Consider the following 13,100-nt stretch of genomic DNA (forward strand, 5'->3'; position numbering starts at 1 on the left):
AATGAAATGAAATGCAATTCATTTCTTATTTTGGAGTGGGGTGGGAAAGTCCAGTAATGGGTTATGGGAGACACCAGTCATTTTCTGCCAGCCTTTGGGGTGCACTTTAGTTGTGTACATGCAGTTTTGATATTCATCAAAATGGCAGATTGCCTGGCTACTCATTAATCCTTAACTGTGCCTGGACCTAACAGACTGTATATTGGTACAGTTCTCTACCTAATATAATAACATATAGTAATTTCTCATGCTGCTGTAAATTTGCAGCTACTTGAAGCTTCAGCGTAACATGAGAAACAAAACTGGTTTCAAACCATCGCGGAAGCTGTTGTACCTAAAATACTATAATGGGGGTTTTCTAGATGCTGAGCTGTCCCAGTATTCCCACTCCTCTGGCCAGGCTCCAGTCTCCCTCCTGTTTAACATTATGGGAAGACTACATTAATGACAGTTCCTCATCCCTATCTATTTATCTCATTCTCTTCTATCCACCCCTTCCAGAGAGAAAACACCTTAATCTAGAGGTTTATCTGCACTTGAAAGTTAATTCAAGGTTACAGTCGGGCATGAATTTAAAGAGAAATAGATATTCTTTAATAACCATACAGAGACAGCTATTCTAGAATAAAAGAGCTTTATTTAGTTTAATACACTTTCTTTAATCACTAATCCTAAACAGGTGATTAGCTCTTTATTAACACACTGAAACCATATCTGAACCCTTCAAAAGCCATTTCTTAGAATTCCCTGGATAACGAGCGTGGCTACAGCCCATAATTAAGCTCAGAGTGAGAGGAGTGTTCTGCCTTGCAGAGCCGAGCCAAGGGGGGATGGGTGTCAGCCTGAAACTACACTCTGAGTCCCAGGGTCAAATTGTCTTTCTCTAGTTAATAATTGCATCCTCTGGATAGAGGGCAAACTTCTCAGAACTGCTGGCTGAACTGTCCCCTTGTTTATTTACACATGCAAGAGAGCTTTGGAAATTAGGTTTTTATGATCTGTTATAGCAACCCTCCAGTATGGAGCCCTTGGAACCAGAGATTTCAATTTATTTGCATTATCATTTAAGAACGAGCTGTCCACAACAAAATACCTTTAGAGCATCATAAATGACACATTGCTAAGACTGAAGCTTTGTAAGAAATCCCTCGGCAGAGAAGAATTAAAGAAATTTATAGAAACTCCAGAAATATAGAAATTACACAGGAGAAATAACAGAGACAGGTGATGATACTCTCTTAAGCTTTCACATGGAACTAACAGCATTTAATTCCTGGATGATTTATTCCTTTTCTTTAAATTAGAAGCATGTCTGCAGAAAGGAAAAGTCTTTCCATGTTTTTTTTAAAGTAGTCTTGCAAGATGAATAGCCTTATGGCAGAGTCTCATAGGTCTGGAAGGTGGCCCTGTACTTAAGGATGGGGGCCCTAAGGAATCAGGACCCCCCTTCTCAACTCTCCCACAAAGCCCTAAAGTGTCACTGAGCAAGCCATGCGAGAGATTTTTCAAAAGCACTTGGGTACAGCATCTACTTCCATGGACTTAAGACACTTTTGGAAAAGCAAAAGCACAAATATGTGTGACCCACCTAGTTTCTTCAGCCCTTACTTCCCAGGGGTGTTGGGAAGGAAAATACCTCAACACTGAAAATATATTCAGCTACTTTGGTAAGAGGCATACATACTATAAGAAAGAATCAGTGAGGGAGTTTCAGGGCTTCACAGAAATCATGCCAAACACGCAGATTTAACTCATCGTATAGCTTTCTTTAAGGAAGATGCAATTATCTGTTCTTTTCCATTTTAAAGTGGTGGAAAAAAAATAAATTAGGTTCAACAGGACTTTTCAGTCAGACTATAAGGAGTCCAACCAAAATCCTACAGTGGATTATTGAGTGGATGCTCAAAGCTTGGCAGCATTTGAAAATTGAATCCATATCTAAATTCATTTATATTACCTTTGTAAAACAAATTATAAGGACTTTAGTCTAGAAGCACTGGTGCCAGGAGAAGAACCTCAGATTTTACTGTGTTACATGATGAACGTTCAGACCACATGCTGATCTGTGTTATAATGATGAAGACCTGGATTAACTCCATCCACTTCAAAGGTGCTACCCCACATAAGGTCTGTAGGATCACACAGCGCACAATGTGAGCTGTCTCCATCTCATTTCCTCAATATGCTTTTATCTAGTGTGAGATCACTCAAACCTCTGCTTATAAAGCATTATAAGCAGTAGAGAGGTTTTAAGAGCAAAGTCTGACCATTCAAACTGAGACAGGTCCTCGCTATAAAGTTTGGAGTCATATTCAGGTTCATGGTGTTGAGCACAAGGCTTTCAGAGGTCTTGGGTTGCTTTTGAAACTCTGATGCATTTCTGGAAATTTAAAACAATTAGGGCAGTATTTATGTCCACATCCATCTTTAAAATCAATAAGCAATGAAGTCGTTTATTGCAAATTCACTTGGCATGGCAAGTCTGAGAATTACACAGCCGCCTCTCAAGTCAGGCTGAAACATAGGTGCTGACTTCTGATTGCAGCTAATCTTCATTTTGAATTTCCCAAACATCCCCGTTAGATGCTCACAGACAGTTCCAGGAATGCCACACAAACCTGAACTGAATGCTCTGCACAAGCCAAAGCCAAATGAGGAAGTGCTGACCCTTAACCTTCTTCAGCATTTGATCATCTTCTAGTATGCAGGGTTCGCTGAGATCTCAGAACTGTGATCTGCAACTTCTATTCAAGCTGCTTCTTGTTAGTATTCATTTGTTTCCATCCCCAAGTGTACTGGAGAGGGTATGCTGCTGTTCCAGATGCACCTAACCCTTTTATTGTATATAATTTTTGAACTAAAGACGGGTGCTCTCAGTTTGCTTGGAGCGCTCTAGTGGTCCGTAGCTCCTTCAGCTACAGAAAAATTATCTCCACTGCAGCTGCTTGAATAACTCCTTAATGATGCTTTACATAAAGAATAATTACAGTAAAACTGGCAAGAAGTGGTGACTTCAGAGCTGGGTTTGCTCATTTTGGACACTTGGTCTACAAAATGTGTGTGCATATATCTACCTTAATATGTGAAAGGGACAATTGGGTTGCTCTGCATATTCAGGAAAGTCAACCCTCATCTTTGGTATTGCCAACTTTTGTGATTTATATAATTTGAAAGTGTCGTGGTTTAACCCCAGCCGGCAACTAAGCACCACACAGCTGCTCGCTCACTCCCCCCCCCCGGTGGGATGGGGGAGTGAATCAGAAGAGTAAAAGTAGGAAAACTCGTGGGTTGAGATAAAGACAGTTTAATAGGTAAAGCAAAAGCTGCGCATGCAAGCAAAGCAAAGCAAGGAATTCATTCACTCCTTCCCATGGGCAGGCAGGTGTTCAGCCATCTCCAGGAAAGCAGGGCTCCATCACGCGTAACGGTTACTTGGGAAGACAAACGCCATCACTCCGAACGTCCCCCCCTTCCTTCTTCTTCCCCCAGTTTATATACTGAGCATGATGTCATATGGTATGGAATAGCCCTTTGGCCAGTCTGGGTCAGCTGTCCTGGCTGTGCCCCCTCCCAGCTTCTTATGCACCTGGCAGAGCAGGGGAAGCTGAAAAGTCCTTGACTGGTGTAAGCACTACTCAGCAACAACCAAAACATCAGTGTGTTATCAACATTATTCTCATCCTAAATCCAAAACACAGCACTCTACCAGCTACTAGGAAGCAAATTAACTCTATCCCAGCTGAAACCAGGACAGAAAGTGATCCTCAAGCCATTGCTGTTGGAATGTATGAGAACATAAATTAAAAGAAAGATATTTTAAGACAGTGGCCAAAACTTGAAAATACGATGCCAGTGTGTGTTTAACACTGATGAAGCAGAAGACAATTACTTATGTATTTCATAAGTAATTTCTCTCTCATTATTTTGAGAGCTCCTGGTTCATGATTTTCAAATACTTGGGACTGGTAATGGATATTTAGGTGCTCAAGATATACAAATTTAAAAGTCTAACATGAGGTTGAAGATTTCCACACCTTGACCTTTTATAATATTTCTTCTCACTGCATCAGCTGGTATAACCCATCCTAGTCAGAAAGGGAGGCAGAAAATAACCAGATAGAATCCAAAATCCAATTCATGTTTGTTTGCTGTTTTTATTTTCCTGTTACAGGTCATTCTAGCTGCAGAAGTTGTTTGTCATGTGTATGAGTGTACAGGCATTTCAGGGAGCCTACAAATGTTGTCAGCCCAATGGAATCACAATTATGACCCAGCAGTAAATATCTGTCACAGAATGAACTGGATCTATGGGTTCAATTGTATAAGATGCCGAGCCTTTAAATCGAGTGAATAATACAAACTGCCTTATTGCGTGCTGGCAGCTAAACACATACTTAAGCACTGGAGGTGTCAGGCAGGCTCAGGATGTTCTTTTCCTTCCCCAGAATCAGAATCAACATAAGGCTTAGATACCTAACTTATCTTCATTAAAACCTAACTTATCTTCATTAAAAACCACCGTTTCACAACCTCACCTAAGAGCTTCCAAAACGATGCTAATACTCGAGGCCTCAGCATTGGGCATTCAGATTAGCTTTAATTCTTCATGTGAAAGCTTGAGAAGAGCCTATTTTGAAGGAGCTATTCTTCAGGCTGCAATGCTGAAAATCATTTCTGGGGATTAGTGTTTGGAAAATTCAGTAAAATCTGAATCTCCAGAAAGAAGGTAGTAAAACAGCAATGGGAAATACCAGTTTAACAACAATACCAGTCGTTCAGCTCCAGTTCACATCATTGGCCACTATAATATTATTCAGTGCATATGATGAGGTTCATGAAAAGATCTTGGTCCCTTCTTCACTCTGATCTGGTTTTCCTCTCTCATTTTTCTATTAAGAATGAAACTGTTTCAGGACAACATGTCTACTTCTAGGATTGCAAGCAAGCTTCAGTGCAAAAAGTTATATTGGTACAAATATAATATAAAAGTAATAGTACATTAAAAGAGATGTCAAGCATATCATATTTTTAATTTTACAAATTATTGAAGCTAACAACACCATCTGTTACACTACTGTCCATTCAAACAGTTCTTTTAACTAGCTCACATACCATGTTCTGCAAAGTAAATGTTAGCATATTCAAAGCAAAGATGTAACAAGAGCCACGAGGTATTTACATAACATGAAGCAGGTCAGCAACCAGAGAAGAAACAGAACAGCAACTCCCAGCACAGCAAGATACCAATTTTTCTCCACTATTCTGAGATATTCTCCAGAAAACAAGGTATTAAGTCCAGAGGGAAACCTTAAAAAGTTTACTACTGCAATTATCACTTTCACAGAATGTTTAGCACCCTGTAGCTCAATTAAAAATAAATAGGTCAGCTGGATTGAATCAAAAAGCACTAATTAAGGCATTTTTTATTTTTAATTATTTTTATTTTTTATTCTTAATTATTTTTATTTTTTATTTTTAATTTTGCCCATAAGAACTGAATGCTGAACTAGTATTTTTATTGAAGTTACCTGATTTATATAATGCTGAATTAATTAATTTTGAATCACTATTTGATCTTTTATGATATTGCTTTACTTTCTTCCCCTTGCTTGCAAAGAATGATTAGGCTGTGCCACTAATGAGAAACATTAATTTAATAGTTTTAAAATACATTATTAAACTCATTTCATTAATACATTAATATTTCTGATTTATTTTGAATTCAAGTACCAGCTTTCCCCTTTTAAGCAATGAAAACTTCATTCTACATTTCTAATGTGGTCAGTTGATGGTGTACATGGGGAATCTGTCTGCCTAGCCCTGTTTCTCTTTATTAAAGCACAGAAACTGCTAAAGTCAATCATAGACCTGCTCTTTCTTTATGATGATATTACAAAAAAAAAAGGTAGCAAGTTAATTCCTAATGTGTCTTCTATCCCTAAATGTTCCTAAACATAAAGCGTACTGTATATTTCAATTGGAGATCCACATAGTCACTATGGATAGATCTCTGAACAAGCTAACTATCACTTCATTAATCCCTAGGAGAAATACCACTTTGCCAATATGTAACAGCCCAGGAGCTTGTCCTGGGTTTTAAGTATTGCCAAGAAAAGTATTTGCCCCTGTATCAGATCTCTGAAGAGAATGTGGTGTCTGATGAGAAATGACTTGGTTATATAATATTTTATATATTTTTGCATCAAGCACTGTATTGCTAGCCGGTTGAGGGAGGGGATTGTCCCGCTCTACTCTGCACTGGTGCGGCCTCACCTTGAGTACTGTGTGCAGTTTTGGGAGCCACAGTACAAAAAGGATACAAAGCTACTAGAGAGTGTCCAGAGGAGAGCCACAAAGATGGTGAAGGGTTTAGAGGGGAAGCCGTACGAAGAGCAGCTGAAGTCACTTGGTCTGTTCAGCCTGGAGAAGAGGAGACTGAGGGGAGACCTCATCGCAGTCTACGGCTTCCTCATGAGGGAAGGAGGAGGGGCAGGTGCTGATCTCTTCTCCCTGATGACCAATGATAGGACCCGAGGGAACTTCAGGAAGATATGCCAGCGGAGGTTTAGGTTGGACATTAGGAAAAGGTTCTTCACCCAAAGGGTAGTGGAGCATTGGAACAAGCTCCCCCGGGAGGTGGTCACTGCGTCAAGCCTGACAACATTCAAGAAGCATTTGGACAATGCCCTCAGACATATGGTGTGAATTTTGGGGTTGTCCTATGCAGGGACAGGAGTTGGACTCGATGATCCTTGTGGGTCCCTTCCAACTCAGGATATTCTGTGATTCTATAAGCATTATAATGGAAAGATGAAACCAACTCTTTTTCACAGTAAGGGTGGGGTTTTCTTCAGCTTTTCTTTCTGCTAAGTGACCGTGTTATTATGTCTGTACTGCTTGGTGTAATACACTGCTCTGTGCTCTGTGTCATTGCACTGAAAAATAATCTGAAGGTGAAACCAGAGAAAAATCTTTCTAGGTTTTGGTTAGCTGCTTCTCTCTTCTCGTTTTGATGTGGTAACAAATACCGTAATGAACATCATTCCATCAGCACTTCAAACAATGATGAGTCTTCAAAAGAATGGGCATTCTTGTCTGTCTTGTTCCCTCTTTCTATCAAGGAATAATGCAAAAGAAACATGACTGCTAGCGTTGGGATCACACCTGGTAAAAAGAGAAGAATGAGCACAATTAAAAGTTATATCAGCTGCTGAGGAGGACGGGGTGTCAGTGCCAAGGCAAACGGCAGAAAACGCCAAACATTACTGTTTCTGTCAGCTTCCCTTCAGACATCACATCATGAGCCAATCTCACAAGGAAGGTTCTGGAGTTTTTAGATATGTGTTTTATCAGTTGTTCTGCACAGTTCATTGCCTTCAGATGTGCTTGCTTTAGATTTTGTTTGACTGCATCTGGAATTTATTTAGTGATGGATTGCATTGGGAAATGTAAGGAGGCATTTAACAGCAATCACGTTAGATTGTTTAGCTTGTGTGGTCAGATAGAAACACACTGGTCTATAGCAAGGTAATGCAATAATGGATTTAGGCAACAGGGCATAGACATGTGTGTTTGTGACAGCAACCAATATCTCTGAACCACCTCCTTTTCCTATTTATTTAACTTGAAACGAGAAAAAGGAGACCAAGCAGATATGTATCAGTCAGTGAAAGGTTACTGAGAACAAGAAATGAAAAAATGCATTACCTGGTTATACAAGACTGGAAGAAAAATGAGGTGCCAACACACTCAAGCTGAACATCGCTTTTGCTGTTGGACAACACAAAGTGGGTGGAGTACATACACTGTTCAGAAAAAAGTTAGCTCAATTCTGATCTAATTACACTCATTTTATAAAGTACTTTCCAGTTATTTCCAATTTACCCAGGCATATGTTGCCAGTTTGAGAGCACACCTATAACCAGGGTAGCGTGCCACTGAAAATCCAAACAAGTTGAATGTGTTCAGTGCACATTTCAATCCTTTGCTGCAAAGACAGGTACTGCTGCATATGTTCAAGTGAGTGCACTTTGCTAACTGATCATATGGAATAGTCTCATGCCATATTTTCTCTCTCCTCCCCTGCTGCAACAGGTAGGTGAGAATACCTGTATAAAAATCCTTTCTACTACGTGGTCCTGGGAGAATGACCCAAGGGTGCCTGTCATTGCAAGAGGCTAGTTCCTGTCCAGTTTTGAACACCCTTAATAATCAGAGGAGTTTGAGACAGGGAAGGGACACTTGCATTCGGGTGCTGGACTCGGATCCAGAGGAAGGTTTTATGCTTTTACAGAGACTTGCTGGTTAAAAAACAATTGAACTTTAAGTTCTTTGCAAAGCTTTTCCCTTTTTAAAGTAAAGTGCCCTGCCTCTTCTCCCCTCCTCCTGGTTATTTAAAAGTATTTTAGGCAGGGAAGATCTTCTTCCATATGTGCATCCAGCTTGTACCACTGTGATACCTCGGTCTCCCAGCTGTGATACAATAAGCAGCAGCAAAATTTCTTTGCAAGATCAAGCCCAGGAAGGGTGTTGTTGTTTTTTTTTTTTTTAATGCAGATCTAATTTATTGGTGAACAATAAGGGCTATAAAAGCAGTCATTTTAAGGTTAACGTGCTACTTAAATATCCAACAGTCAAGCTGAGTGAATAATCCATAACTAATTGCTTATTTAATTGCACATTCTTTGTACATGAGGCAATTGTAATATTCCTGAAGGCTTTAGGTTTTCTCCTCCTTTTAAGTAAGCTACAGACCTTCTATATCTGTCCTTCAACATGTGTACTTTGTTGCTTCACTATATCAAGCAAGTGATATTAGATTATTAGATTGCTTCTATAGCCATTAATTAATGGTAGCAGCTAATGAAAAAAAATCCTCTGAGGAGGTTGTGTAATCAATTTTTAAAGACTGGATTTATTTTCATTTTTTTGCTGAAATAATGAAAACCAATCTCAGAAACAAGGCTTCTAGAAAGGTAGAAAGAAAAAGACCCACACTGAGGATCTCCACTGAAGGAAACAAGCAGAGCACAGTACACATTTGGTCCAGCAGCAATCACCAGGCCAACCAACATTACTTAACATACAGTCAAGCAGCATAGATATTCCCAGTTACCTAGAACTGAAGTGGGGTAGCGTGACACAAGCTGAATTACAAGCCTGGTTTCAATCATTCCATTGTTCATTGCTTTTATTTTTTAAATGAAAACAGAACATTTTACTTCATTACATTCCAAACATGTTAGACTTGAAACTTAACAACTTAATTAATTTACTTATTAACGTAACATATAGGAACATCAACATTTAATAGCATCATCTTAATTTTTCTGAAAAACGACTACAGAATATCCAGTCAACAAACTTGACTATTTAATACTGACTCAAATACTTCTTGCATGCCAGAATGTCCTTAAACTGAATATACCATTATTCTTAAGATATTCTTTAAGAATACAGAATACGGCCCTAAGCATCATTTGTGCAGGAACTGCCCTAAAAAAACAAACTGTATTAGCAAGCAGCATAATCTCATTATTTATAGATTTTTATCTATACTTTGGAACAGAAAAGGCTGACTTGGGGGTAAAAAAGCTTGTTATACTCTTTCAGATTACCTCCTGATATAATTTGAGTTTCTCCATTTCACCAAGAGTATCTTTTTAAAACAATACTTGGAATACAATTTTTTCCTTATCAGGCTATCCCAATTAAGAATAACAAACCCTCAGCCTACCATGCTTGCTGACATCCTTCAAGTGCAGTGTTTATAGGAGAATCCAATTTAAACTTTATTAACTTGGTAAAACTTTCTTGCACTTTGATGCAATCGTCCAAAATTAAACAGTTCACAACAAAAATAGCCCATATCAATTTATTCAGTTCACATTTCCATGCAATAAAAAATGACTAGCATGTTAAACTGCAAATCCCTGCAGTAGATCATAGCATCCTGGAGAAAATGTCAGGAATAATTAAGATGGAAACCTAATTTGGCAAGCACTGCTATCAGACACTGGGTGGAGGAGAGGGGAAAAAAGATTTAGGAACCTTTACCAATAATGCCACTTCCATATTTCTGCTCTCTTAAAAAAACAAAAAACCAAACACCAAACACACCAACACAGGATCACCAGTCAAAATAGAACAATTACACATTTAGCAAGTTTTTTCTGTGAATGGAAGCTCTTGTTTTAAGGAATGTCAGATTTAGTGAATGACCTTTCATTATCCTTATTGATATGAGTTTTGAGGAAGAGTCGGGAGTATATTATCATCTGCTTTACATAGATCACAGGCAGCAGCAGCACATCCCCTCATGTTTAGCGCAACCATGTCACCACCACCAGCTTTAGCTTAGTTACAACTCCTCTGTCCTTGAAACAAGGCTAGTAGAGATGCCACTGCAATCCAACTGCTCCTCAACAGAAGGGACTCTCTCTCAAGGATGCGACAGTGAGAGGTGACAAGTGCCTCCTGCCATGGGAGGACAGGGAATTTGCCATACATAAATTGCCTCTGTACTGCCTTCTAATAAAAAACAGAAGTGGTTCTGCTGTTATTCTGAGTTCGTGCCATTATTGTCATTTCAATGGTTCTGCACAGCTACGTTAACCTTTATTAACCTTTAGCTGTAAAAACAGAGCTTTTACACACTTGCACTTCAAGTCATGAAGATGCCTTCTACCAAGGTAGCAGCCCCTGTTCCCACAGGGACATTCTACCTGTGTAAAAAGCATTTCTATACCAATTTATCTAATTCTGAAGTGGAAACATGCTGGTCAATTACACCATCATCGCTTAAACAGTAGTTTTCCATTACAGACAAAACTTTTACCATCATTTCCAGCTCACAGAATGCCCTTTTCCTTCCCCTTCTTTCTCCATGTCCTTTTCTAAACTGACCTCTAGCAGACAAAATATCACCCCCACATCTGGATTATACCCACTAGTGCTTACAACAGAGCAATGACATTTTACCATTAGCCAGCACATGTATTTTGCTGCCTACCTACAGCAGAAGAGAGGGGTGGTGATATATAAAAATTCTAATTCTATTCATACTGACATTTACCGTGGAATTCTAGCAATTGAGAAAACTTCTCATTTTCAAGCCTTGCTCACAGACAAATGTTCTAGAAAATGAGGTAGAAATTTTCAACCCCTGCAAGGAATTTGCAAAACCAACTAACTTCCTACACAAACACACCAGAGTGTTTTAATTAATGAAAATAAAATATTTAAGAAGCTGCCAAATGAAAGTTTTTGAAAGACAAAGTGATCATTTCCTACTAAAGGTTAGTCACTAGCAATACATTGGTTGAGGGGTGTGTGTGTTTGTTGTCTTTTTTTTGTTTGTTTTAATTAAAGTAAAGCCACTATCATTACAGGACACCAAATCAGTCAAAAGGGAATTGGACATTTCTACCTAAGACTTTAAGGAGTTTTTTAGTGCAATACTCCATCTAATCATGGCAGACAGCACCAGCTACACAGAGTCTCTCAGCTGGAAATAAGAGAACAGTTTCTTCTGACAACAGGGGTGCAGGAAATAATTTATGGTTGCAGCTTGCAAACCCAAAAGCAATTATTTCCATTCCCAAACATAGTCATTTACTCACTGTATTCAGCCCACTGTGTGACACAATAGAACCCTAGCAAGGCACCTTTTGCAGGATTTTAAGGCTTTAGACATACTGGTTGGCCACCCATTGGAGCCAGCTCCATCTTTTTAGTAGCTAATCTTTCATTCAGCAAGGCACATGGATCTGGTAAAACTGAGATATCCTTCCCCGTGATAAGCCCTTTCCTCTTCCTTTTGCATTTTAAGGATTCTTGCTATGGGAAAGACATTACTCAGAGGGTGCCCTTTGTCATGTTTACTAGAAGTCTCCAAAGTTGCTGTCATTCATGGCACAGCAGGCTAGTCAGCAATGCTTTAAGGTCTACAGTTCAAAACACAGCCATGCAAATTACACCCTCCTGGAGTTTGCAGGCAATGTCATGACAACGGTGTGCGAGACCCAATCAGTGTAAGTGTGCAAGGGGCTGTTTGAAGATAGGAGGCAGGGCACTCGCCCTTCTTTCAGCTCTAACACTGCAAGCAGAGCAGCATGGGACACAGACTTTGCCCATCTTGTGAAAGCAGTATTGAAGATGAAGCTGTAGATTCATTCTTTGGAAAACTATTTTAATAGCTCTCAAATTATCAGAACATATTGGCAAGTGTTTTAGCCCTTTTCTATTTAACATAGCCTTTAAATATAAAGTGATAAGCATGTGCTTTAAGTCTTAGAAGCCGTTAGCCTCACACCTGTGTTTAAAATTAAGGAGGAGCATCACTGAATCAAGAAAAAACTTATTCCTCTAGATTACACCAACCACTTCTTTGAGGAAACATTTTGTATACTGAAGTAGCAGCTTAGGCCACAATAGACTGATTCAGTAATTGCAAATGCAAACAGGCCTTTTCTAAACCAGAGGTGATAAGAGACTGTCAAGAGCCTTAGACAGCATTTCCTTACCATATAATTTATTCATGTACCTCAAGTGAAAGTGAACCTGCATGTTTGACTAGTCTGACACCTCTTACCATAGGTACAGTAGGGGAATTGTAAGGGCAGTGAAATTCCAGATGGGTGGTTGGGTTTTCTGCGAGTCTTTTTCTCTCCTCCACCTCTCATTTCATTGAGATTTCAGCTGTGTCTGTTGGTGCAAGAGCAATACAGAACAAGTTTCTTATTCTGCACTGGGACGTTATCTTATTTTAAAACCTCCTGCAGATACTTTAACATGAATGTAATTTGAAATTAAGACCTGAAGTATTTTCAGGAAAGTCTAAATGCACCAATTCTCATAAGAAAAACCTGACACCAGTTGTTTTAACTGACTCTCATTCCTCATGTCTCTAAGAAATATGTCCAGTTCTTGCACCTAAAGGCTGCAGGTAAAATCACAGCCCATTTCCTTACGTTATGCTGCACCAGGATACTGTGTAATGATAAAGAAAAGCCTTCCTATCCTGCAGCTGCACAGTTTTCTACCAGAAAAAAACCCTTGCCTTGGCCCACCTTTCCCAAAATTCACATGGATCTAGAACT

Source organism: Platalea leucorodia, assembly GCF_965183815.1.
Source record: "Platalea leucorodia genome assembly, chromosome: W".
In the NCBI taxonomy this organism is placed as follows: Eukaryota; Metazoa; Chordata; class Aves; order Pelecaniformes; family Threskiornithidae; genus Platalea; species Platalea leucorodia.